Here is a 22,695-nt window from a genome sequence, read left to right on the forward strand (position 1 = left end):
CTGTGGAGACTGACCTAGCAATGGTGCTCATTGACCACATGATTTACTTGAGAAGTTGGGTAGGCAAGTTGGAGAATAAAGGATCAAGAGGAGCACTAACCATTGGAGGCATCATTACTCCAATCCTACAAGCTGCTAAGGTTCCACTTAGAGGAGAAAGGGTTTCACCAAGATGGATTGACTCTAGCTACCTCACCTCTACTCTCATCCTAGCCAAGGAGATGCATCAAGGGAATCACATTTTCAATTTTGAACTTCCAACACTTGGGAAAAAGCAACTGATTTTGCCTAACCAAGAGCTCACCACCATTCAAGAAGGAGTCAACATTGACTTTTGGCCAGCTGAGGAGCATTTGTTTGATGGGATAGTTCAACTTAGAGTTGATGAAGCTGGAGATGTGCAAATGGCTGATGGGGAGGAGCAATTTTACTTTGAGGATTATGAGCTCAACCCAAGAGATAGTAGAGGAGTGAGGGAGGCTACCAAGAGATTAACCCTTTTGCAAAAATGGAACAAATGGCATGGGAAGAGGTTTGACAAGCTGAAGAAGAAGGTGACCAACATGGCTAAGTCTATCAAGGGCTTAAAGAAGGAGATTGCTGAGTTGAAGAGTGGGAATTCTTCACCTACACCATCGAGCCCTTTGAGGAGGAGTAGCTCAACTAGAGCACTTTCTAGAGTTGCGAACCCTGTGGAACCAGCTAGGGCTTCAATGTACGAGCCAAATCAGAGGAAGAGGAGCTCAAGTACCCGAGAACAACCATTTTCAAGGTACTCGACCGGGTCACTCGAGCACCCACTCGACCGAGCACCTCCAATGCACTCGGCCGAGTTCCAGCCCAGATCAACCTATGGCTTCCCACCTCCAGCTGCTTATCCAGGATATCAAGGTTACCCTCCCATCCCACCCCAGTACTTCATGGATCCAGCACTCTACCAGCAGTTCTACCAGCAGCAAGGTCAACATTTTGACACTCGTGGTCCAGCTCGACCCCCCCACTCGAGCACGTACTCGACCGAGTCCCGGTCGATTCCCATCGTCGAGCTGCCCCAATCTCCACCTCCAAGTCACCAACAAGACCCCAACTACTCCTATGACAGCATGCAGATGGATGTGGACAACTACTTCCACAACCCGTAAGGTACCACTATCACCTTCACTTGTAGATATCATTGCATTTGACATTGTGTTTTGTTTTTTTTGTTTTTCATCTTGAATCCTCAATCAAATTTCTTTCACACAGGGACTGTGTGATTTAAGTTTGAGGGAGGATTTGAGATAGTATTTGACATTTTGTTTTGTGATTCTTATTTCAAATTTTTAGCATCATCATGTTAATACTTGCATAGCATCAAAGGCATAGAAAAACCCTAAAAATTTGAAAATTTTTGCAAAAATCTTTATAAAAAAAAAGAGTGTTCATGTAGTTTGCACTGCACATTAGGATCTCGTTTAGCATGTTTCATGTAGGATTGTAAAGTATTTGCATTAGGGATCTATGATGAGTATTCCCTTGTTAGCTTGTTTATTCACTAGACTAGGATCAATGCCCAAGTTAGTAGTACTTTGATGCTAGTTGAGTGGTTAGAAGAATAAGATTGAACCAAGCCTTGAATTCCTACATTGCATTTGGTCTAAATTGAAGCATGTTGAGATTTGAAACCATTTCCTATTTATAAGAACCTAATATTGACTTTCAATTATCAATGTGTGCATTGCTTTAAACTCATGGATACCATATGCCTTGTGTAGTTCTAGTTTGCATTTTTCAAACTAGATAGGACTAGGTGGTTCACTTGTTGGGTTTGGGACTTGGCTATTATGAAAAGAAAAGAGGAAAAAGAGAAAGAAAAGGTTAGAGTCTTTAGGAGGGGAATGTGTTTAAGTAAATTTAAAGTCTAGTGAAAGAATGGGAAGAATAAGGTTGTTTAAAGATGGTTCTAGTTAAAGAAAAGAAAGAAAGAAAATAGAAGTCTAGCAAAATGCTTATATGTCTTAAGAATAAGAAGAAAAGAGAACCATAGCAAATAAGTAAGAATCCCCCATTCCGCTGGAAAGATCAAATAAGAAACCTCTCCTAAGACTTTAAAACCAAAAGAGAAAAGGGTGAAAAAGAAGAAAAGAAGTTAAAGGGTAGCACTAGGATCAATTGGGTTTAGATTGATAGGATAAACACTTTGGGTGCCTTTGGGTAGACAAGGTTTTGTTCTTGTATGTATCTAAGTGTTCTTACCTTTAGCATTCTTCTAAAGCTCAATCCATTTTTTATGAGAGAACCTTGATATTGATAAGCCCTACTCTAAAAAGAGACCATCATTGTCTCTAAACCTTTTACTGCCAAGCCAAATGAGTTTAAGCATTGCATAGAATTGATTCATGTTCTTGATTAATGAATGTTAAAGGAAATGGTTGATTTGAATGCATGTGGATGTCTAAGGCTCAAATCAGTGAAGGTTGTGATATGCTTGTCTAAAGTCTTTATGTATAGCTCATTCAACTTGCATCATAGTACTAGTAACTTGGACATTGATTCTAGATAGTCTATTTGCAAGCTTTAGGAGCTGAGATCCCACTTTCAAACCTCACCTACCTTCTTTTGTCTTTGATTATTTGCTTGAGGGCAAGCAAAGACTAAGTTTGGGGGTGTTGATGTTCATATATTTTACCTTGTTTTCCCTTAGTTTATTCACAACTTTTGCATCTTTTGCTATCCATTTAGGCCATTATTATGTAGCTTTAGGACTAATCATGCATTAGAGTATAGTTGCATTGCATTTGCATCTTTTCATGCATAAACAGGTGATTTTAGAGCTTAAGGAGCATGGAAGCAATGCTGAGGAGAAGTGAAGCAATCCTGAGGAGAAAACAAGAGAGTTAAGGCTGTAGAATCAAGGTCCGGAGTCCAACACGACCGCACCACTCGACCACCACTCGACCGTGTGCTGAGGAGGACTCGACCGAGTGGAGAACGCACGAGAGAAGCCAGCTCGACCAGCCACTCGACCGAGCACTGGTCGAGTTGACCGAGTCGTTGACTACTTTGACTTTTTGTATTTTTAGGGCTTCCACCTCATCTCCTATATAAAGCCCTTGTACCTGCAGCCACCAAAGGAGCCCAGCTTTTTAGAGAGTCTAAAACCTAGTTTTTACCTTTTTTAGATTTTATTCTTTTTGCACTTTTCTTTTATTTTAGATTTTGTACTTGTTTGAGAGAGAAAGACTAGATTCTTATATTTTGTTGGTTTCATAACTTTCAAAGTATTAAGATTTCGAGTTTTATTCCTTCATCAATATTGTAGATCTCTGTTTGATCTTTCTAATGATGCAAGTTTCATTATTTTCTGGGTTTTTGACATATTTCACCATGTGTTCTTGTGAGTAGTTTGTTTAGGACCTTGAGGATGGGTTAGGCTGGGTTGATCTTGTGGTTGGTTTGATTTGGTCAAGCTTGATTGTTGTAGATCTATTCTAGGCTAGATGATCTTAATGCTGATCCTATATCTGAGAAGGTAGGGTTTGATTTCAAGCATCTTAGCATCACACCAATGTCTAAGGAGCATAGATAAGGCTAGATCTAGAGCTTACCATTAGGCTTGCTAAGAGATTAGAAGTCTTGTTTGGTTTGAGATGTATTGCTTAATGCCTGCTTGTGTAGATTCTTTTCTTTGTGAGAACAAGTCTAGAAATGCATAAGTTTGATTGTTTCTTGCCATGAGAGTGGATTAAACATGTATTAGAATAGTATGTCTAGAGATCTGCTCAAAGTTTGCTTGAGATTTGTTGACCAAGTTAGATAACCACAATGATTAGCTCAGCCCATGAATCCCTCCTCAAGGCCTTCTTTGTTTATTGAAATCTTAGTCTAAATATCATTGCTTGCTTGTTGTTTGATTAGTTTTAGCATTGCTCTGTTTTTCTTGTGTTGCTCTGTTTTCACGTTTAAGTCTAGCTCGACCACGTACTCGACCTACACTCGGTCGAGTGCTGCTCGAGTTCATCCCCAGAACTTGTGTTTTTGATTTGTGATTGTCTTGTTTCATTCCTGTTTCATTTCCATTGCATTCACGTAGTTTCCTGTTCATTACTTGTCTTGCATTAGTTCATTAGCATAGTTTCTATCTCTGTTCTAGTTTCATTATAGCTTTAATTTGTCTGTTCTGTTTGCATTTAGTATCTTGTTCTAGTTGTTTTTACTTTCTGCATTTCATATCTCATTTTAGGATTGTTAGTGACAAACAATCTTTACAATTGGCTTGACTTAGACTCATATGCACATCTTAATTGTTCACAATCACTCATATAGGATTGACACCTCTTATACTGCAACTGCATAAGGGGAATTGAAACACCCTGACTTCTATTCATTCCATATATCATCATTCCATACATCTTTCTTTCACCACACCACAAAGAAAGTCAGTTTCATGCGTCCAATCTTTTCTCTTGGTGTAATTTAACCTCAAAATTTCAGTTTGCATTGCTTTGAACTGGAATTATTTATTTCGATTCGGAGAAACTTGTGTTCGGATTTGAAAGAAGAAATATATTGATCTTATGTTTTGTACACTGATTCTTCCCGGAACAGTCTGATGGAACTAGAAGATATGTGGGTTTGACCTGTCATCACTGTAAGAACTATAGTGAACTAGAAAGTATTATCATTTGTTCAAAGTGTAACAAGAAGCGCTATTGTTGTGGCTGCATCAAGAGATGGTATGTACTAGTTTTTTATTTCTGTTGCCTTACTTAACCAGTCTGGAGAATATGAATCTTTATAGGTATGCAGAGACAACGAGTGAGAGAGTTAGATCTGCCTGTCCATTCTGTAGGGGGAATTGCAATTGATATATATACAGAGCAGAATCATGAACAGAGCAGAATCATGAACTAGAAATTGAAACATAAATTAGAGGTATGGTCACTTGGTCTTTTCCTCTGCTATTCTTTGTTTCAATTTACATTCACGAGCCTGGTTTATTTCTAGGAGCCTGTGTGACCAAATCTGATATTACTATATGCCAACTCGATCCAAGTGAGCGCATATCCTGGTAAATTTTTAAAGCTCTAGTAGCATTTGAGTTTTCATAGGTTGGAGAGAATTTTTTTTTTGTAGAGAGGGGTAATGTTCGACAGTGATAATCATCTAACGGCTTAATCAATGGAACTATCAAATAAATCGTTTGGGGGAATATCTAAGGTGGTTCTAGTAGGTTACTGATGAGAATATGATCTAATTCTTTGAATTGTAACTATCTAAATCTCTTCATCCCTGTACGACAGTAATCTCTGCCGAACATCCATTGCCAATTTTTACAGAAGCTGTTCACACCATCGTGATACATGTGAGATATGCCTTACTTGCTGCAAGGACCTTAGGAAGCTTTCCCAAGCAAGTAAAATTTCATGCCCTACAAAAGAGCGTGGTGGTTGTGGTTCTTGTTTAACACTGGAATTGAGACGCTTATGCAAAAATCATTGGGTTAAACAATTGATAACGGATACAGAGGAAGTCACTCTGCAGTTTAGCGCTCCATATCTGGATATTGGTCATGAATGTTCATTATGCACTACCAACTCTGGATCCATTCGAAGGCAGGCAACAATTAGAAAGAATCTTCATGATAATTTCTTGTACTCCCCAAATGTTGTTGATCTAGATGAAGAAGATAATACTCATTTTCAGTCACATTGGATGAGGGCGGAACCCGTTATAGTTAGAAATATTTTCCAGAAGACGTGGTTATGTGGAGGGCTTGTAGGAAACTTATTCCAAAATCTAATCGGAAACAAGAGACTTTGAGCAAGAAAGAAACAAAAAGAGTCAGAAGAGGGAAAATACATGAAAGTTTTGGATTGCTTGGAATGGAACACTGTCAGTCAACCCTATTCTATGTGTATTTGTTTCCTAAGGATAATAGTCCATACCTTCCCTTTCTTTTGCAGATTAAAATGACTATACATAAATTTTTAAAGGCTACATAGAAGGCCGCAAGCATTCCGATGGTTGGCCACAATTGTTAAAACTGAAAGATTGGCCTCCATCAGCCTTATTTGAAGAGCACCTTCCAAGGCATAATTCTTAGTTTATTACTGCATTGCCTTTCTTTGATTATACCAGAAGGATGTTTAAAGCCAGATCTTGGACCCAAAACATACATTGCCTATGGTTTCCCTGAAGAACTTAAGAGAGGAGATCCAGTGACAAATCTATAATGTGATATTTCTGACGTGGTAAGTGCACCTGCACCTATTCTATCTCAATTCTTCATAGACATATATCCATGGTTTTGTACTTTATGACTTGATTCTAAACTGATTAAAGAGCTATAAAACTGATACTGAGCTGTCCCTCCTTCCCTTCTGTTTTGGTGATTAATTGTTATATGAATTGGAGTTAGGTCAATTTGCTGACACACACGACTAAAATGGATAAACCTCCCGAGCAATACCAAAAGATAAAAGTGGAACGTACAAACTATGCAGAAGCCAAGTTGAGGAAACATGTGAAATCGATAGACGAGCAGAAACTGGGTAGCCCAAAGGAAACTGAGGATAGTGGCAATGAGAACTCAACGTGTGTGCATGGGGCGGCTGTTTGGGAAATCTTTCAAAGAGAGGACGTTCGAAAATTTGTTCAGTTTTTGAATAGTCACAACCGTCACTCGGAGAACCAACTTGTAAAATTTGTATGTATCAATAGACGCATCTCTTGTAAGGAATTCATATTGAATTAATTTATGTTTTTTTTTATCAGGTTGATCACCCAATTCATGACCAGACTTTTTTCTTGAGTAAAAGTCAGCAGAAACAGCTGAAGGAGAAATTTGGTAAGATTTTGTTCTGTACTAAACTTGAATTTGGTAAGATTCTGTTATGTACTAAACTTGTTCAACTTGTGAAATCGGTGTATCTTCTTTGCTTGTGGCTAAAGGTTGATTTTGTGTGTTTTTTTTGTCATATGCACATATAGAACCATGGACCTTTGAGCAACACCTCGGCGAGGCTGTTTTTATCCCTGCAGTTTGTCCTCACCAAGTCGGGAATAGACATGTACGCAATCAATAAACTCAGTATCTCTCCTTTCATTCCACTGAATCAGTCCTCTTTGCTCATTCACTGCTTCTTCTTTCCGTAATGCAAAATTTAACATTTAGTCATTTGAAATGATATTGATTCTAAACTTCAAACCGGGTTTACAGTCTTGTATAAAGGTGGCATTAGATTTTATTTCTCCTGAAAACGCAGAGGAATACGTTAGGCTAACACAAGAGTTCCGGAGATTACCGAGAGACCACAGAGCCAGCGAAGATAAACTAGAGGTACACTATGGTTTCATTATATCTGAATATTTTGAATCATGTCGAAAAATTCGCTTGTTATTGCTAAAAAGAGTAGTTAGAATAATGTCTTTTTGATCACTGCATTGTAGCTTAAGAAATTAGTGTTGCATGCAGCAGCCACTAAAGAGGCAAAAAATTTAATGGAGAAGTCCACATCTTTCGATATATCAGACTGAACCACTGTTTGGAGCAAACGCTCCATGGCGATCGTTAAGGCGACACTACTTTTCAGGTTGAGAATCTTCCTCTCTATGATCTCGTTAATTTGAGTACTCGTCTTGTTTGAAGCACAATTTCAAAATTGCTATCACTATCACTTTCACAAACCCATTAAATCAGCACTGGAATTCTCACTTGTGTTTACTCAAAACTCTAATTTGTAGCATTCATTTCCTTTGCCTTGTATGTTCTATTTTAGCAAGTTGTTTCCTTATCATACCAAATTTCAACGGTTTCATTCTCAACCCCTTGGAATCGTAAACCATAAAACCCCTCTTTCCCTCTCTCAATTTTTACAATTATATATTTTACATTTATAGCATCAATACACAACGTTGAAACACAAATTTCCAAGGAGTTCTAGTTCTAAATTAATCAATTTACATGGATGTGAATGTTTATGATTTACATATATAGCATCAATACACAACGTTGAAACACCAAACGTCACCACTCACCACGTTTTGCACTCTTTATATAGTACATTTCATACGTTCCTATTTTTTCAGTCTCTTACTCTGATCTTCTCTTCTGGTTAACAAAACTTAATGCCTAATGAAGAGCAAAGCAAAGCTGATGAAGAAATGAAGAGATTAGCAGAACAACAACATATAGGCTTTTGCTTATTGTCTGTAAAATCATTCACTTTGAAGGGTAAGTAATGTTCGAGTTTCAAGCCACCCTTTACATAGTACATTTCATAAGTTTGTATTTTTTCTGTCTCTTCCTCTGATATTCACCTATTGTTAGCAAAACTCGATGGTTATTCAGTAGGAAAAGAAATCTGATAAAGAAATGAAGAGATCGACAGAACTGCAACAGGTTGGCTTTTGCTTATTGTCTTTAAAATCATTCACTTTGAATGGTAACTAATGTTATGTTTCAAGCCACTCTTTACATAATACATTTCATAAATTCCTATTTTTTATGTCTCTTCCTTTGATCTTCTCTTATGGTTAGCAAAAAAAATGGATATTCAAGCACAAAAAAAACTGATGAAGAAATGAAGAAATTGGTAGAACGACAATAGGTAGGATTTTGCTTATTGTCTGTAAAATCATTTACTTGAAGGGTAACTATTGTTCAAGTTTAGGTGTTATATCACAGAGGGTAAAAGCGAAGTTTCATATGAAAAGCCTTCAGCTGATGAACACTCTCTATGTTGTGCAAGCATTGGAGATGGAAAAAGAGATCATGAGTGAAAAGCTGAAGCGCATAAGACACATTCCTGGTATGGAGGAAGAAACAGAAATACGGCTACACTTACAAAGCCCATCAAGATGCGAGCAAGAATTTGTTCAAAGTAAGCAATTCTAATCCTCATGAACATTTTTGCTGTTGATCTAGTGAGATATCTTCTTCTCAGTTTAGTTTTGTTCTGTTAACACATGTGTCAAATGTAATAGCCTTCAATTTTCTTGCATAGGAAATAACGAGTGCGCCAGTTCCCCCAGGCAAAGCTTATAATGTGGAAGGGACCCATGACGTGGGAGAAGAGTGAAGACAAGCGGAATTCGGAATGTTGAAAAGTTTTTTAGAACATATATCAATATATTCAGAATTGTGTATTGCTTTTGCTCTTTGCTCCTGGCCTGGACCAACAAACCGACATATAAATATGCTCCAATTATGTATCGCTTTTGCTCTTTGCTCAAACCCGCAAGACCACTAGATTCGTTAAGGTAACATATGAGTGATTTGAACGTTTTGCGGGTTTGAGCAAAGAGCAAAAGCGATACATGTATCTTTGGAGCATATTTATAAGAAGGCAAAGGTACATATTTACCTTCTATCTTACGTATATTACCTCATCATGCCATGCACCTCTCATGACATATCCACCAGTATTGTTGCAAGTTGCCATATTGTTGGATTGGTTTTAGCTTTGTTAAATGTGCTTCTTTGGACCAGGATAATCGCAGACGGACATGTTCCCTGGGCATGTAAAGAGTTAACAAAAATTTACAAGGAAGAGATGAAAAGTTCTTCGTCTTTCGATTGGTAGTAGTCTTCCATAGACATCAAAACTTATATTTACTCTACTCATCATCTGATCCTAAAATGTGGTGGAGGATCATCATAATTTGTTCAACTTTGTTCTGATGTCAGATCCTGATGTCCATGATGATGAGCTTGTGGAGGATGCTATGTTATTGAAGTCATTGACCACTCCTAAGTTTAGTAAACTTTCTACATCAGTTTTTTTGTTTGCTGCTTAACATCCAATGCTTGTTTAATTCATCTCCTATATAATTTCTCACTTAAACACTAAATGTTTGGTAGTTGGCACACTTAACACTTACTATAGAGTTAATGTTTATACTCGGTTGGTACTTGTCACATCCAAAAAAACACTTAAACGATACCTCTACAATATATATTATAGTCTTCATTTGAAGCTAAACACATAACATGCTTCTACTTACACACCTACCCAGACCATTAACCCTTCGGTACCCTTGAGCTGTGTACAAAAGCTTGGAGTACCAATGGGAGGCAATTGAGAATTTGAGCCATATATCTCTGGAACTTTTGTGGAACTTCATTATGCTCTATAAAAGGATCTAATATCTCGATTGTGCGACTCACCAAATTTATAACAAGACCAACCCAGTGAGAATTTCCTCATTTCATATGGACGTAGAGTACATCAACGCTCCTAATGAATTTTGTTTTGGTTCCATCTGCAAATTTCCCCCATGTAGTCGGTAATCCATTGATGTATGGCTTCAAACTTGTACTCCAACGATATTTCCCTTTCTCTGCATCTGGCTTTTTATTCCAATGGTCATAATTGTTTTTCAGAAGATTAATAAACCATGGGTTTAGAAATGCAGCCCTTCTCTCTAATATGATTTTACCATGTTTCCTCCACAGTAGTGCCATAAGGACCTGCATATGCTGCATTGGGCGTATAGCATTTACATAAAATTCTATATCACTTCATTTTATTCAAAAAATATGCATAGGTGGCAAACATACCGTAGTCATTTAGTTTTTAACTGTCTCTTCGTCTCTCTAAATTCATTGTATCATTTCCTTCTCTTCATATTCTTCTTCAATCATTTCACCTATAATGATAATCATCAGTTCTTACTACATCTTCAAGATCTACATCTTTTCTCCGAGTCTTGTAGGCAATCACCAAATCGGTTTCTCTCTTTAATTTATGCTTTTTTTTTACTTCACGTATTGTTTTTACCAAATTTTGTTACGGTTGTTTTCAGTTTTAGACTCGAGCCATGGCCGAAGAGAGTTCCAGTAAACGTCCAGAACACATATCAGAGTGGGAAGACGAAGCAATAGAGGCCATCAACATGGTCGGTGAGAGTTCTAGTAAACGTCCAAAACGAAATTCAGATTTCCAGTGGGAAGACGAAGCACTAGAGGCCATCAAACACGCGTTTACTAAGACGTGAGTCGTGGTTGAGGAAGAGACAACAGATTAATTCAAAGCAATTCTTCATATGATGAATGATCATACAGTACTAACATAGAATCGACATGGTAACTTATGAAGTATTAATAGACATAGATTTAACATACATGATAAAATATGTACATGTATTTCATATAAAATAGAATTTTAGAATGGACACATAGTTAACATATAGAATGTTTATAATGGAACTTATACAGGAATATATCATATGCGTTTCTATTCTATATGATGGTGTGACACGGGATGGGAGATTGTGCTGAGAAAGTGGCTGCCCTGCCGATTTTCTCTTTTCTACCTTATGCTTAGTTCAAGAAGTCAAGTCTCAAAAGACAAACACCACATTCATATTATCATAGCATGTTACTTTAGGAATTAATGCTAGTTTCTGTGGCCATTTTCTCCTTTCTGACTTGTGCTTTCTTCAATATGTTTGTGATTGTTAACAAGAAGGAGCAGGGAGCTATCAAGAAACCAACAACTCGCAGCAAACATCACTCGTGATGAGCTTTCTGTAAATAGAACTTTGGTTGACGAAACTGCTCCTAGAGAGACAGTGTTGTCAACTAGCTTAGGAGGTGAACAGCCACAAGGCAAATCAGTTACTGGTGGGAAAGTTGGATGCACTTTAAATTAATTAAGATTTCAAATTATGACTTTGGACCATGTAACACTGTAGGACAAGAAGAGAGCAAGGACGAAGTAGATGAAGCCACGAAGAAGAGTGAGCACCGCGACAAGAAGAGGGAACATGACAAATATGCTTCTGTGGCAACAGGTACAACCATTCTTATTTTGACCTTCATTTTCATCACCTCTAGTCTGATTGAAGCATTTGACAGATTGTTACACCTCTCTTGTAAACTTATGTTTGTATTATGATCATGTGCAGATGGTGAGTCCAAGGCCAACCAAAATAAAAAGGCGAAGGCCAACTCTTCTGACCCACTATCAGTTTCTCCTCCCGATAAAAATATGTGTGGCCATGGGTTGGTATTATATCTAACTTACCAAGAACTTTTGATGCGCGTGGTAAGATAGTTGGCCCAAGCCTTTCAAGCTTACGTGAAGACCTAACTAAGAAAGGTTATAATCCATATTCTGTCAAACTCGTTTGGAATTATAAAGGATTTACTGGTTATGCTTTGGTACACTTCAGAAAATGCTTTAAAGGATTCGAAGACGCCTGGAATTTTGAGGAGCATTATGAGAATGGTTATTGAAAAAAGTAGCTGATCTGAGTTTTTTTAAGAATTAAAGTTTGTTGGTTTGTTTTAACATTGAAGTTATCTTTCTTTCTTGAAAGGTGTTATTTGGACTAATCATAAAATATTTGGATGGATTGCTACCGAAACTCATTGGAAAAAAACAAATGAGGTTTGCAACTCTCATCTTAGGGATGGGAAAAGTTTGAGAAGTCCATCAGATCTTGAACAAGGAAAGGTGATTTTAGATGCGCGCCTTTCTGAGAGCTTAGATCAGAAAGTTGAGAAGATAAAATAAATAAACTCAAGAGATCAAACAAAAAACAGATATGATTGAACGGGTTTGCAATAGGTTGAAATCTTTTAAACTGGAGTTATCCATGAGTTACAAAAATGGTAAAAGAAAGCTTTAATAAAATAGGATCTTCAATGTCTTCTTGCTGACATATCTATGTATATATAATTTGTGTTTGTTTTTCCATGTGTCTTCTTGATGAGAAGATTTTGAGCAGAAGTACATGTCCATGCAGAAGTTGTATGAAGATATAGAGCAAGATCATGCAACTTATTCGTTAGAACCTGAAAAAAGAGGACGAATCTCGAGGAGCAACCTATGAACCTCGCGGATAGGGACACACTACAAGTAAACATGCTTTTTGTGACCATCAAAACCGTCACAAAGTGGTCCTAAAGTCGCTGTTTACGACCAATGAAGGACTAACTGAAACGGTCCCTAAAATTTGGTCGCAAATTAATACCGTCACAAAGTGGTCGCTTATTTCCACAGATTAGTGAGTACATATTGTTGATGTTCATATATTTTACCTTGTTTTCCCTTAGTTTATTCACAACTTTTGCATCTTTTGCTATCCATTTAGGCCATTATTGTGTAGCTTTAGGACTAATCATGCATTAGAGTATAGTTGCATTGCATTTGCATCTTTTCATGCATAAACAGGTGATTTTGGAGCTTAAGAAGCATGGAAGCAATGCTGAGGAGAAGTGAAGCAATCGTGAGGAGAAAACAAGAGAGTTAAGGCTGTTGAATCAAGGTCCGGAGTCCAACTCGACCGCACACTCGACCAGGCACTCGACCATGTGCTGAGAAGGACTCGACCGAGTGGAGAATGCACGAGAGAAGCCAGCCCGACCAGCCACTCGACCGAGCACTGGTCGAGTTGACCGAGCCGTTGACTGCTTTGACTTTTTGTATTTTTAGGGCTTCCACCTCATCTCCTATATAAAGCCCTTGTACCTGCAGCCACCAAAGAGTCCAGCTTTTTAGAGAGTCTAAAACCTAGTTTTTACCTTTTTTAGATTTATTCCTTTTGCACTTTCTTTTATTTTAGATTTTGTACTTGTTTAAGAAAGAAAGACTAGATTCTAGTATTTTGTTTGTTTCATAACTTTCAAAATATTAAGATTTCGAGTTTTATTTCTTCATCAATATTGTAGATCTCTGTTTCATCTTCTAATGATGCAAGTTTCAATATTTTCTGGGTTTTTGACTTATTTCACCATGTGTTCTTGTGAGTAGTTTGCTTAGGACCTTGAGGATGGGTTAGGCTGGGTTGATCTTGTGGTTTATTTGATTTGGTCAAGCTTGATTGTTGTAGATCTCTTCTACGCTAGATGTTCTTAATGCTGATCCTATATCTGAGAAGGTAGGGTTTGATTTCAAGCATCTTAGCATCACACCAATGTCTAAGGAGCATAGATAAGGCTAGATCTAGAGCTTACCATTAGGCTTGCTAAGAGATTAGAGGTCTTGTTTGGTTTGAGATGTATTGTTTAATGCCTACTTGTGTAGATTCTTTACTTTGTGAGAACAAGTCTAGAAATGCATAGGTTTGATTGTTTCTTGCCATGAGAGTGGATTAAACATGTCTTAGAATAGTATGTCTAGAGATCAGCTCAAAGTTTGCTTGAGATTTGTTGACCAAGTTAGATAACCACAATGATTAGCTCAGCCCATGAATCCCTCCTCAAGGCCTTCTTTGTTTATTAATATCTTAGTCAAAATATCATTGCTTGCTTGTTATTTGATTCGTTTTTGCATTGCTCTGTTTTTCTTGTGTTGCTCTGTTTTCACGTTTAGTCTAGCTCGACCCTGTACTCGACCTACACTCGGTCGAGTGCTCCTCGAGTTTGTCCCCAGAACTTGTGTTTATGGTTTGTGATTGTCTTGTTTCATTCCTGTTTCATTTCCATTGCATTCACTTAGTTTTCTGTTCATTACTTGTCTTGCATTAGTTCATTAGCATAGTGTCTATTTCTGTTCTAGTTTCATAATAGCTTTAATTTGTCTGTTCTGTTTGCATTTAGTATCTTGTTCTAGTTGGTTTTAGTTTCTGCATTTCATATCTCATTATAGGATTGTTAGTGACAAACAATCTTTACAATTGGCTTGACTTAGACTCATATGCACATCTTGATTGTTCACAAGCACTCAGATTGGATTGACACCTCTTATACTACAATTGCATAAGGGGAATTGAAACACCCTGACATCTATTCATTCCATACATCATCATTCCATACATCTTTCACCCAACCACAAAAAAAGAGTCAGTTTCAATAGTGGTCGTATATTAGCGACTATCCTAAGTGGTCGTAAGTAGAGACTAAATAGCAACTCTCTATTTTAGCGACTATGTTGAGAAGGACTGTAATAGTCAAAGTTAGTGACTAAATAGCAACCTGGAGTGTTAGCGACTACTTTGATACCTTTTCTGGTAGTCACATAATAGAGACTGAGTTATGACGATTTGTTTGGTTGTAGATTTGCAACGTTTTGTTCTCATAATAGGGTCACAAATTAGCAACCAATATGCAACTTTTTATATTCTGCTTACTAATGTTCATGGTCACAAAAGGGTGAGTTTATAGCATCTAATTTGTTATTGTTTTGTAGATTTTTTTTTATAAAAAACTAAAATTAAATACTAAAACCGATTTAGATTAGGATTATACCCCAAACAATTGTACCAAAAAAACCTGCAAGCATCCTTACAAAAAACCTGCAAACATCCATAAAACATCCTAACAAAAAACCATCATTTGATTTACAAACAGCTGCGTTAGCTGCTGTGGCTTGTTGTTGAAGAGGTGGTGTTATTGCATTAGCCATAAAGTCGCTGAATCCAGGATAAGTTTTTTTGAAGTAGGAGTTTACCATCTCCAAGCTTGTTATACGACTTTGAACGTTGTGTTGCTCCTCATCACGCCTAGCATTTTCTTCCTCAACTTTTACGAGCTTAGCATGAGCAGCTTCAAGTTGGTCTTGGAACTCTAAGATTGGCGGTGAAGAGCGGTTGAATAACATTGTTTTCTCTTCCCTTTGTCGATCGTCTCAGCTAGTTGGCCAAGTCCAAAGGGTTTTCCCTTGTCAACTGTGACAATACTCTAAACACACAAAAAAAGATGATGCAAATCCAATTAGATTGAAACAGACATTGTTAATGTTCCATGAATATTCATACTGAGAAAGGAGAACCATGAATAAAAAATGCAGACCAATGAACATTAGCAAAACTAGACAATAAGTATTAGCAAAAGAATGTCATCATCAAGAAAGGAAAGTCAAAAAATACCTTGAGAAATATGTCATCTTTATCTTGAATGGTGAGGGTCCGTTGAGATGAATGGTCTGAACCATCAAGATCATCGGCATCAAGCTGATTCAATGTCTCTTCTAGGTTCTTCTCATAATCTTCAGCTAGTTGCTTAGCCTTTGCATCAACAAAAGTTCCATCTGCCCTTCTATGAGTTGCCATAAAAACTTCACCAACTGATACAAGGCGAACCAATTTATCCTCCTGTAATGACACAAAAAAAAGTTACTAGTGTCACATGTAAAAATTAAAGGCAGCTAAAAATGCATTACCAACTCCTTACCAAGTCTAGTTGTACTTGCAAGTAGGATTTCTATCTGGATAAGTGTTTATGGACGCCAAGCCCGCAACGATCAGAATTTCTGGACTGGGAAGCATTAGTGCTCTTTTCAACAGAGTCGGGAGTGTTCCAGTGCTCCATCATTTTGACCCAAAGTATTGACTGAATCCAAATTGGATTATGACCACTCAGCTTTGCTTGGCTCACAATTCCTTTGAGCCTTCTTTTGGCGACCCTTATGAAGTTTTCTTTAACCACCTCAGTTATCCCACTGTCCCAGTTGTACTTCCGCTACACAATATACAATACAATATTGTTAAGCTAAGTGTGAATGATTATAATCATGGTATGTAGTCATAAAAACAAAAAACTATAAAGGAGCATTACCGCAAACGTTCTGAAGTATCGTGCTTGAATGTCAATAGGTGTAACCTTCCAACTGTAGTAAGGACCATCAAACTTCCTTCGAAGTATTCCACTTATCACTCGGGCCAGTTTTCCTTTGTCCCGACCAAACATATTAGACAAATATTAGGAGAGCAATTGAAAGTAAAGAATATAAAACCAAAACAAAAATGTTGCAAAACGAAAACCTAAGTGATATAATCAAACGAAAATTCAGAATCAAACACAACAACCTAAGTGATATAATCAACACAAGAGAACCAAGCAATCCTATGTAATCAAACTTAAATTCAGAATCAAACACATCTTTTACGAAATACATCAGATAAGTCAAAACTTATACACAACAATTTCCTACCCATACTTGATTACGAAGACAAATAGGTGAACCATAAAGAAGAAGAAAGAGATCTCTCGTCATATCGTCTCAACATCGATGATAGGAAACTGAATCAAGAGTGGTATATGTTGTCGTCCAGGAAGAACCAACAAATCATCTAATAGCTGTTGGTATTCTTGATGATTTGGCGGATCCGGATCTGGATCCTCAGGCGGTGGCAGTGGTTGATGCTCCGGAATAAAAGGCGGTGCTTGATGTGGGGAGATTTGGTACAGTTGTTGTTGATGCTGGGGAAGCTGGTAGGAAGGCTGTGGTTGCTGGTGCAGAGGCTGTTGATGTTGGGGAAGTTGGTACGCTGCCGGTGGAGGCTGATACAGTGGGTGTTGCTGGTGGTATTGAGCCACTTGCTGCTGTGGCTGAGGTGGAGATTGTGAATTAGAAGGATATTGTGACGGAAGAAATGGAGAAGCCAAAATTGTTTCGTTAGAGGTTGATGGGTTAGATGAGTGAGAAGACGTTCCAATTCTGCTGTTCGATGTCCCACCGCCACCGCCACGAAATGTCCCACTGCCACCACCAGCAGAAGTCCCACCACGACCTAATCTACCACCACGAGTTTGGACAGACTTGCCTTTGTTCGCCATTAGAACAGTTGTAGAGATCGATTTTGAGAGATTGATTTTGGGATAGATAGATTTCGAGAGAAAAAGACGAAGAGATGAAGAATCTCGGGAGAAAGTTTTGGTAGAGAGAGACCCTTAGGTTTCCAAGAGAGAGTGAGGGGTTTCGAGATAATGAAAAGAAGAAGTGATTAATGTTTTTGATAACCGTGTTAGATGGTTAATCGAGTCACACATTAGTCGCAAACTAGTCACAACTTGATTTTGGGTGGGGGGGAAAGTTTGGCGGTTATATTTCACTAATAGAGTCAAAACTTTTGCATATGTGGTTAGTAACAAATTAGTCACAAAAGAGTAGTCGCAAAACGGTGATAGTTCTGATAACTCTCTAATTTACATGTTTTAGACACCTTTTTTTGTCCACATATTGCATTATCTATACCCTAACATTAGCATCTTTAGGTCCTTTACTGTAGGAATTTGCATTTAGGCCATTTAGGGTGCTACATTGTTGCATTTGTGCATTTTGGTTATTAACATGTGCTTTAGAGCCTAAAATGGGGAAAAATGAGGTCAAACCTGAGCATGTACCCGAAAGAGCAATTGTGCAAGAAGAACAGTCCAAACCTCAACCCGATCAAAGGGGATCTAAGAGCAGGAAGGACAACCCGAAGACCTACCTGAGGAATTACCCGACTAGATCCTCGTGCACCACCTCAAGCAGACCCTCGAGCAGGACTTAGCAGCTAGGTTAAAAGGTTTTCCATATATACACCCCCTTCTTCTTCCTCTCGCCCTAGCAAGCCGCAGAGACTCAACCCAGAGAGCGAGAGCTTCTGAGAGAGAGATTAAGCGACTCAAACACTTTTTCTATTCTATAGGATTCGATTTTGTTTCTTAGGCTATTCTTTTTAGTTTCAATTCTGCAATACAATGCAATTTTCATTACTACTTTGTTAGGATTCGACCAATGATATACTACTTTTATCCTATTTTCAATACAATGCAATTGTCATTCATTTTTGTTTCTATGCTTTCTATCGTGAGATCTGAGTAGTGAATTAAAGTTTCTAGGGATGTGATATACAAATATGTGTTCTTGATCGGTTAGGATGTCTTAGCTTGAGTGTTTATTTATATAAATTTCCTTCTAGATTGATGTTCTTAATGCTATTTTCAGACCGAGAGGTTGAGACTAGATCTATAGTTTTTTGCCATCGAGAGATGTTGTTGAAATGCTTGAATCAATCAATGCTAGAGATTTACTCACTTAGCCTAAGAAATTAGATGTGTAACGAGTTTATTGACAATAATGAATCGGTTTGTAATGTCTGCTTGGTCATGTTTCTCCAACGAGAGTTGGGTAGGGGAGTGACCAAGGTTGATTGTTTCTATCAAGAGAGTGTTTTAGCAAGATTTAAGAGATTCATTGACTAGGGAATATTTGCTTGAGGCATGATATCTTGTGTTTTTATGTAATTTTAGAGCTTAATCTTCATTGTTTTGTGCATATTCATGAGCATTTAGGTTGTTTAGGTTGCATTTTGCATCAAATTTGTTATCTCAGATGTTGGAGTAGAGATTTACAAGGAAAGTGTGCTTTGGAGCCAAATAAGTCAATAATTAGCAATATAATGGAAGACACACATTTGGATGCACACAAGATGATTGATGATTCGGAACCATTCTGCAGTCCCTTAAAGATCGACTCGTATGAAGACCTTTCCTTGGGATTTAGCTCCAGCGTTCTTCATCTAAGTTATTGGAAATTGAGTAATCTTTGCAATGGAGGTAATGTCAGGCCAATCAGATGTGTGTGTAAAGATTTATACCTGTTTGAGTGAACGTATATACAGCCAGAGTGAAGACAGGAGCCACACGCGGCCAAGACCATCGACCAAACCATGGCCGTGGGAGACCATCGAGCACCACCATCGGCCAAAAGCCAACCAATTTAACTCACTTGGACCATGAACAGGAGCCACACGCGGCCAATATCATCGGCCAAACGTTGGCCGTGTGCAGCCATCGGTCACATGATGCGGCCAAACCGTGGCCGATCGAGCTCAAGGCGATGAAGGACAGGGAGTATCAGCGGCCAGCTCAAGCGGCCAAGTCATGGTCGATGGAGCCACACGACTTCACCAATCGGCCAAACTGACCCCATAGCTGCCTAAGTCCACATTTGTTTTAGTTTTAATCCGGGTTTGACCCAGTTTGGTTTGGGTTGACCCGGGTCCTTTTCTATTTTCCTATAAATACTCTAACCCTGCTAAGCGGAGACTTATCTTCTGCTTCTCTGTGGTTTTATTTTTTTTAGCAGCTTTTTAGGGTTCTTAAGTTTTCTTACTCTTGGTTTGTTGAAGGATTGAGTACTTCTAAGTTTTTAATAATAATCTCTCCTTTATTTCTCATAATCTACAATATCTTATTATGATTTCACAAATATCAAGCTTGTACCTTTGTGTAATCATGATGATGAGTGAGTAGTCTCTTAGAGTCTTTGGGTTTTGGTAGATTAGGATGATTAAGGAGTTGGGTTATGGAGTTTATGTTTATACTGCTTTAGATCCTTGCTTATTGGTTGCTAATACAGCTAGATCAGCCTTGATCATGTTGATTCTAGACTTTAAGAATTTCATGCCCAGAAGGTGTTTGATGAAATTCATGAACCAAAACTTTTAAATGCTTTGCATTCCTTACCTTTGGAAATTGTTGAATAGGGTGCTTAGTGGCTAGATAGACTTGATTGTAATGCTTATTGATCATTTAATTGCCTTTGGAAGAAGTTGATGATTGATTAATATCATGGAAATGTGTTAATCTTGCTTAGTGTTCTATGGTCTAAGGATCTTGCTTAGTTTAAGTTGTTTGATACTCCATAATCCATCTCTTATCTCACTCCTAATCAATTACGTTAACCCTTAGATTCTCCTTAGGTTATTGTTGAGTTGATTTTCTATTTCTTTCTTGGTTTATTTGTTGAGCATTTTACAATTTGTTTGCCTTGCTTAGTTAAGATTGTTACAATAAACCAATTCCTGCTTAAGTTTAGATTGAACATCTTTGTGCATTCTTAGTGAGTTAATTAATGCAAATTGTGGATTGATAATTTAATTGAAGTAAAAATTACAAAATCAATTTCGCGCTGTTGCCCGTTTGCATTACATTTGACCATTAGGATTTCAAATTTGCTTGAGCCGACTCATTTAATTTACATTGTTACTTACTTGGTTTGCATTGGTGTTTTGAATTCTCTTTTGCAAGGTGTATGAACTTGAGAAGTCAAGGCCAAGCAGACTTGATTGAGCGTGTTGACGACATCTACCGTTTTGAGCGTGAGAATCGCCGGTTAGCAAGACAAGCTATGGACAACAGTCCACCTCCTTCTGCTGGTTATAATGGAAATGACCTGCCCAATGATGATAGAGTTCCAAATCATGTACCAAGACAGGCCCCTCTCATTGGAGCTTATGATGCACCAAATGTCAATGGACACCACACTGGTATTAGAGCTCCACCAGTTGAGAACAATCACTTTGTGATCAAGGCCAGTCTTATCAACATGGTGCAGGGATCAAAGTTTCATGGTTTGGCAATGAAAGACCCCCTTGATCACTTGGATCAATTTGATAGGTTTTGTGGGACTGTTAAGATCAATGGTATCTCTGAAGATGCCTTCAAGCTGCACCTCTTCCCATTGTCTCTTGGTGAAAAGGCTCACATTTGGGGAAAAAATCTGCCTCACAACACCATTACCTCCTAGGATCAATGTAAGAAGGCTTTTCTCTCCAAATTCATCTCTACTACAAGAACAACAAGCCTAAGGAATGAGATATCAAGCTTTGCTCAAAAGGGAAATGAGAGTTTTTGTGAAGCATGGGAAAGATTTAAGGGGTACATCTCTCAATGTCCACATCATTGTATCTCCAAAGAGTCACAGTTGAGTACACTCTATAGAGGAGTCTTGCCTAAGTATAGAATGCTTCTTGATACAGAAAGCAATGGAAACTTCTTGGGTCAAAATGCAGACCAAGGAATGTTGTTGGTTGAGAATCTTGCTCAAAGTGATGGGAACTATGGAGAGGATTATGATAGAACTCCAAGGGACTATACTGATATGAATGAGCTGCACCGCAAGGAGATCAAAGCTTTGAATGACAAGATGGATAAGATGATTATGGCAAATCAAAAACAAGTTCACTTTGTCAATGAATGTGAAATTTATCAAGAAGGTATGAAAGCTTGTGTTGAGGGTCAAGAGAAAGTAAACTATGTAGGTGGCCAAGGGTATAACAAGTTCAATCCTAATTACCGCAACTACCCAAACCTCTCTTACCGCAACACAAATGTGGAGAACCCACAAGATCAGACTTATCCACCACAAAAACCTCTTGGGTTTCCTTCCCAACCCAGCTATCATCCTCAACCTCAAGGGAACTACCAAGCCAAGCCTCAAACCTATTCCCAACCGCAGCAACAAATGAATGCACCACACCCTCAAGGTCAAATAGATGACACAAGTTCTCTACTTAGACAACTCTTAGAAGGACAAGGGAGAGGTGCCATTGAACTTGCCACACAAATGAAGAACATGCACAACAAAGTTGAGAATGTTTATAGTGAGTTAAATGCCAAGATTGAGAGGTTGCAAACACAGGTCCAGGGACAAGCTTCTTCCTCTTCAACAAGACAAAGGGTTCTCTACCGGGAAAACCAGAACAAAACCCAAAGGAGTTTTGCAATGTCATCTTCAAGGAATAAGTGAACAAGGTTACTAGTATGAGTTTCAAAAAAATCAAAAATGGATCGCCATGCTGATGAGAATGAACGGTCTATTGAAGAGATATCTGCTCTTCTATATGGTTCTACTGCTGAGATTTTGGTGGTTGCTAAAGGTGAGAAAACTGAGAAAGAATTTAGGGGTAATGAGATAGTCACCAAGGAGGTTAAAAAGAATGATGCACCAAGTGTTGCTCTTCCTCTTTATAGTCATCCACATCCATTTCCACAAAGGGTTCTTACAAATGCTAAAAAAAAAGTGCTCTCAACTTTCAAAGCTAATATGAATAGAGTTGGAGCACCTTTGCCTTATGTGGATAGCTTGTATCAAGTTCCTATCCATATAGAGTTCATCAAAGCTATTCTAGCAAACATAGAGAAGGTGGAAGAAATCATGAGAACCTTTGATTCATCAAGTGAATAACAACCCAAACCAAAAACATTTTTCA

General features: G+C 38.1%; 1 non-coding gene and 1 pseudogene across 1 annotated transcript; one reads left to right on the forward strand and one right to left on the reverse strand.

The window, feature by feature from the left end:
* Positions 1-4,572: 4,572 nt before the first annotated feature.
* LOC104783727 (lysine-specific demethylase JMJ27-like) lies at positions 4,573-7,518 on the forward strand (annotated as a pseudogene).
* Positions 7,519-21,284: 13,766 nt separating this feature from the next.
* On the reverse strand, positions 21,285-21,391 carry LOC147945744 (small nucleolar RNA R71). The gene has a single exon (XR_015598010.1). It is a non-coding gene; the product is annotated as a small nucleolar RNA R71 (small nucleolar RNA).
* Positions 21,392-22,695: the final 1,304 nt, after the last annotated feature.

Source organism: Camelina sativa, chromosome 4, assembly GCF_030686135.1.
Source record: "Camelina sativa cultivar CO46 ecotype springtype chromosome 4, ASM3068613v1".
Lineage (NCBI taxonomy): Eukaryota > Viridiplantae > Streptophyta > Magnoliopsida > Brassicales > Brassicaceae > Camelina > Camelina sativa.